This window comes from Molossus molossus, unplaced genomic scaffold (assembly GCF_014108415.1).
Source record: "Molossus molossus isolate mMolMol1 unplaced genomic scaffold, mMolMol1.p scaffold_m16_p_1, whole genome shotgun sequence".
NCBI lineage: Eukaryota > Metazoa > Chordata > Mammalia > Chiroptera > Molossidae > Molossus > Molossus molossus.
In genome coordinates this window covers 170,643,172-170,649,740 of record NW_023425344.1, presented here as the reverse complement: position 1 = coordinate 170,649,740, position 6,569 = coordinate 170,643,172, and positions in this window count along the sequence as shown.

Here is a 6,569-nt window from a genome sequence, read left to right as displayed (position 1 = left end):
GCCCCTATGAGGGAATGAGGTATTGTAGAAAGCTTTATTTCTGTGGGATTCTACCACTGAGCTTCCAAGGTCCCATCTCCCTTCATCCTACCGTAGAAAAGTGTAGATAAGGCTTCAGCAGAGCTAGGATCCAAACCAGCGTCCGGAGTTTCTGCTCGTGTTGGAACACAGGTGCAGTCTGGCATCAGGCCAGCTTAGTCTGTGTTCCCTGCTGCAGTCCATCAATCCGTTGCATGCTGGGTCCGCAGAGCCACCTGGCTGTGGAGGGAACATGGGAGAACGCAAGAGAGTCAGAAAGCACCAAGGGCATCAAGAGCTCCTTTGTCTAAGAAAATATAGATTCCCAAATTTTCACGGGCTTGCAGTGGCTCTGCCCGCTCTAGCCAATGATCTCTGTCCCCAGGTTTGACTGACAAGCATCTTCCCTATGTCACCCCAACTTCACTGCACATGCACCCATCTTCCCCTTTCCTCTGGCACTCTGCAGGGGATGGGCTGGTGGTTCCCTAGGGAGTATAAAATTGTAGCTTCCTGGTGAAGCTACCCAGAGGGCCATGCTTATAATGTCTGGCCTCCCTTTTGCTTCTTTCTATTATTAATAACTAGCTAATTACAACAGTATCTCTTATACTTAACTAGGTACAAGTGTCTAGAGATCTAATATTCAGATGTACATGGAAATTCAAAAGTGTTCTGTAATTATTCAAAAGGGAATTTGAGTAAATACATGAACAATTCATTCCAAACCAAGTTTATTTATTAAAACAAAATTTTTACTTCTTGAGAGAGCAATATATTTTAAAATGTTCAGAATTTTGGTTTTATAAGATGTTGGGTGCCTAAAAATACCTGTAATCCTGATCTTCTCTAAAAGGAGCAGAGAAGAAAGTGTGTTTTTTATCCTATCAAAAATAATTCACCCATTTTTATGAGGAACGTATTCAACTTAAAAAAGAGTGACTGAGCCCTGGCAGGTTTGGCTCAGCAGTTAGAGCGTTGGCCCGAGAACCAAAGAGTCTCGGGTTCGATTCCTGTCAAAGGCACCTCTGTTGTGGTTCGGTCCCCAGCCCTGGTTGGGGTTGTGTGGGAAGCAACCAGTCAATGTGTCTCCCTCACGTTAATGTTTCCCTCTCCCTCTCTCTCCATCCTTCTCACTCTATCTGTAGATAAATAGAAAAATATCCTCAGGTGAGGATTAAAAAAAAAAGAGTGACTGAAGGAAAAGGAAGAGTCACATCTTAATAAGGGTCATATTTATTTATATTGAAACAGAATCTTATGAAGGAGAGGACTTTGGGGTCCATATAGTCTATTGTTGTATCCATAGTGTGATTAAGGCCTACAGAGGTTTAGCAGCTAGCAAAGACCCAACTGGTACCAGGACTTAAAAGTAACACTTTCTCTCAAACAACAAGTGTTGACGAGGGTGTGGAGAAAAGGGGACTCTAATACACTGCTGGTGGGAATGCAGACTGGTGCAGCCACTATTGAAAACAATATGGTGTTACCTCAAAAAATTAAAAATTGAACTGCCATTTGACCCAGTGATCCCACTTCTAGGAATATACCCTAAGAAGCCTGAAACACCAATCAGAAAGAATATATGTACCCCCATGTTCCTAGCAGCACTATTTACAATAGCTATGATCTGGAAACAGCCCAAATGTCCATCGGTTGACGAATGGATAAAAAAGCAGTGGTACATATACACAATGGAGTACTATGCAGCTGTAAGAAAGAAAGATCTCTTATCCTTTGAGACGACATGGAGGGACCTGGAAAGTTTTATCCTAAACGAAACAAGCCAAACAGAGAAAGACAAGTATCATATGATCTCACTTATTTGTGGAATATAATGAACGTAACAGTCTGAGGAATGGGCTAGTCCCAGAGACATGGAAGTGGGGTACAGATTAACAATCCCCAGAAGAGGGGATGGTGGGGGAGAGATAAACCACAGAACTTATATGCATGTATGAATGAAAAAGGTCATGGACAACAAAGCTGGGGACAGGGTGGGGAGGAAGGAGAAGAGGGGAATCAGTGGGGGAAAAAGGAGAAACATCTGTAACAAAAATAAATAAATTAATAAAAGAAAAGAAAAAAAAAAGTAACACTTTCTCTGACTGTGGGAATATTTCATTGGAGTAGGACTAAGTCTTTCTTTGTTAAGGGCTAGAATCCTCAAATTTAGGAGATATTTTTGTTCCATGTTGAATTTACTAAATATTAAATTGATTTCATGCTATATCAATATCTTTGTTATAATACTCCTGAGACAGTACAGGGTTAACATTTAGGCTCCATCTTAGAGGCATGACTATATGACTCTCTGCTTTCAATAGAATTCCGTAGTTGAAATTAACTTTACCATATCCTTAAAGGAGAGAATTCATGATGATCACATTCTTTCTCAACATCATGCTCTGCAAAATAATTGTTTTGTCAATTAAATGGTAACTAAAACATTTGTGCAGCATTATTTTACAGGCCCTTTGAGTGGTCCACTGACCCTGCAGAACATCTTGTGACTGCCCTGGCATCAAATACTGTCAGATGAAGATCATTGAACAGCTGACCGCATCCTCGTTCCCAAGCTCCACACCCACCCCAAGGCCCCTAGAGAAGCCATCCACAAGAACTCCTTGCGGTTCTTCTCTTTTCAGGTTGACTCCCTTGTGCACAAGCTCTTTCCCATGAACTCTATCTGCTTGATATTGTACTGAGTTCCGTGTACATTTCTTTTTTTTTTATCCTCACCAGAGAGAGAGAGAGAAACATCAACGTGAAAGTGACACATCGAGTGGGTGCCACCCACACGACCCAACCAGGGCCGGGGACAAACTGCAACTGAGTTTCCCTTAGCGGGAACCGAACCCGGGTCTCTCTGGACCGCAGGCTGATGCTCTAACCGCTGAGCCAAACCGGCCAGGGCTCCATGTACATTTCTATGACATTGAGACTCAAGAACCTAACATTCAAGGTCCGATATCACTTCCATTACATATTTCTCCAACTTTTTAAAGCTCAAATAAAAGATAAGAACAACATGAAAACTTGATTCCCCTAAAACAAACCTTTGAAACAGTAGATTAGCCTTTTTTTTTAGTATTTCTAAAATTAATTCCTTTTCTTCCCACCTTTATGATAATAAACCCTTAACTTTCTTTTAGTATATCCTGTCTTGTCCACTTTATTTTTGTCTTTATTAATTTTGAGAGAGAGAGAAAGGGAGAAAGAGAGAGAGAGATAGAAACATTGATGAGAGAGAACATCGATGGGCTGCCTGCTGCACACTCCCCACTGGGAATTTGGCCCACAACGTGGGCACGTGCCCGACCAGGAATCGAATCAGCAACCTCTTGATGCATGGGTCGACACTCAACCACTGAGCCACACCAGCCGGGCATGTCTTGTCCACTTTTAATATTTCTCCCTTAGATTACTTCGAAATGTGTAGGTAAGGCAGTTTTATCTCTCTCTATCTATCTATCATCTATCTGTCTATCTATCTATCTATCTATCTATCTATCTATCTATCTATCATCATCTATCTATCATCTATGTTATTCAGAGCTTGCCTCTGGAAACTCTTCAACTTGATCCCCCAGTTGCTTTCCTAGTGAAGAGGTCCGAAAATATGCCACTTTGGCATAAGGATTATTTTGAGCTGAAAGAAATTGAGAAAGAAACGCAAAAAGTTCTCTGCCCTCCTCCTTCCTGCCTAAAAGCGGAGCATAACTTTTTTTTTTTTTTTTGTAAAGGTGACATAAATTTCCATTTGTAAAGGTGTTCCCCTCTCTTGTACCAGAAAGATAAAGATAGCACTACATTAAATCTGCATAACAAGCCTTATTAAACAGCCACCTTCCTACAATTTACCACTCCACTAGAAGCCCCAAACCCCTTTTCTGTGGTCACTTCGCCACAATTTGTCACTTTTTGTTGAAATGATATATACTCTCCTCCCCCAATCTAACTGCTTCTTTTATTTTTTCACTTCTCGTCTGTGATGGCTCCATGCATGTAAAATATCAACATCAGTACATTTTGTATGCTTTTTCTCCTGTTAATCTGTCTTTTGTCTGTTTAATTCGCAGCTCCCCGCCCCCTCCTGGTCAGAAAATGAGAGTGTAGGGAAAAAGTTTTTTCTTTCTCTACAGTAGATAATCACTAAGTTCTCCCCCCTTTTGCTTTAATTAAGCCTATCATATTGCTTTTTCTCCTCTGGTTCCCAACTTTTTAATACATTGTTCTTTTATGTTTTTTTGTTGTTGTTTGTTTTTTTTTACCCAACATGGTGTTTACCTTATTTGCATCATTCTTTTCAGTTAAAAATTTAAAGTCTTAAATGGCTTATAGTTAGTTAGAAATGTCTTGACAGTAAGTGGAAATGGTCCTGTTAGCAGCCAAAGCGGCGCTCGGTGTTACTGGCGGAGTCAGACTGGACCTCTGTTCAGCAGCCTCGGTATTTGAGTAGGATGAAGAAAGAACTCAGAGCCAAAGAACTGAAATTGAAGGAGAAAGTTTATTTAGAAAGTCACAGAGGTTTAAAGAAGTGAGTCAGGTGGGCTGCATGGGCTCATGAAACAAGTTACAGAGGCAAAAGAATGGCCCTCGGAGCTTAGAAAAAAGAGCAAAGGTACATACCTTGAGGAAAGAAGGGGGATGGGTGTAGGTGTGTCTCAGAGAGAGAAAGAATGTGCACTGGGTCTTCGTCCTGAGGATTTTGTTTTTTCTTCTATCCTCACCCGAGGATATTTTTTCAATATTTTGTTCAGATAGAGTGGGAGAAGAGAGAGAGAGAGAGAGAAACATCGATGTGAAAGGGACACATCGAGTGGCTGCCACCCACACGACCCAACCAGGGTCGGGGACAAACTGCAACCAAGGTACCTGCCCTTAGCGGGAACCGAACCCGGGTCTCTCCAGACGGCAGGCCAACGTGCTAACCGCTGAGCCTAACCGGCCAGGGCAATTTTTAACCCCTCTCTAAAGGGGGGAATTTCAGGGGAGGCCCCAGGGAAGGATCTCAATAGAATGTTCCTCAGCTTTTTCAGGTGTGTCCTTTCAGGGCCATAGTCTGCACTGATTGGTTGGTGCTAGGAGTGGGGTTCATTAGTCATTACATCTGGTCCTGATGCCACTCCATCTGGTTTTGTTGCTTTTCTGGGACTGAAGCTGAAACACAACTGAGGCCTAAATGTCATCTCTAGTTTGACTAAAACTCTGACTTTGTGGTCAGCAGACCCAAGGCCTTATTTTAAGATTACTTGATGCAGGCCAGAACCTCACTGTCCTGAGGGCTTAATGCTTAAGGGAGTGGTCCTGCAAGGGCTTTTATGGGAATCATCTGAGACTATTCTTGGTCCCCTTGTTTCTCCTTTAAGGGAGTCTACCACATGACTAGTGACATGCTAGGGGAGGAAGGGTCACCCTGGGGGTGAGATCCTGCCCTACAACTGTCCGTTGCTAGGCATTCAGGGCTTTCTGCCTTGGGTGACCTTCCATACCTGGCCTATCACCCTTGCTCTGCTCATGCCTGTCTAACTGCCTGTTATAGTCTCACTATAACATAACCTTTATTATGAGTTTTGGAGGACATGTTTTAGAGTTAGAAGAAATGGGAATATTTTTATAAAAATTGAAGCTGTCTTTTCTATAAGTAATTACATCTTTGGTTCTCTTCTAAGAGACAATGGCTTTAAATATCTAAATTACAAAATATTTTTCTTTATTGATTTTAGAGAGAGAAAGGGAGATGGAGAGAGAGATAGAAACACTGATGAGAGAGAACATCGATTGGCCACCTCCTGCATGCCCCCCACTGAGGATTGGGCCCACAACCTGGGCATGTGCCCTGACTGGGAATTGAACTGGCGACCTCTTGGTGCATGGGTAGATGCTCAACCACTGAACCATACCGGCCGGGCTAAATATCTAAATTTTGTTTGAAGATACAGTAAAAACAAGTTGATATAAATCAATTGATTATTATCTGCTGAAATGTCAAAGCTTTCTCATAATACAAATTAATAGAAATAAGCTTCAAATTTAGTTTTCATAGCTTTATTGTATTTTTTCACCCACGAAATGGCTGGGTTTAGATTTATTACTACATAATAATGTAATAATAGTTTCCATTTAGCCGATGATACTATGTACCAGGAACTATGTTAAATACTTGACATGCGTTGTCTTATGGGATTCTCGCGACAACCTTATGAAGTAAGCACTTGATCATTCCTGTTTGACAGATGAGAAAACTTGAGCTTTGAGAGATGTTAAGTAATTTGCCATGATTAAGTGGGGAATTGGATAGATAGGTTTTGGAAGGGTATTCATATAGTAGGCAGGTAGATAGACATGAGCAGAGTAGCCAGGTACAACAGGTCACCAGGGTGGAAAGCCCTTGGTACCTAGCAATGGGCAAAACTAGGGTGGGATCTCATACCCAGGGAAACCTTTCCTTTCCTAGCATGTCATTGGTCTTGCGGTTTAGACTTCCTGAACTTTTATATTGCTGGACCTTCTCCTGACCTTTTCTCCCCGAGCATATCCCTAGTCAT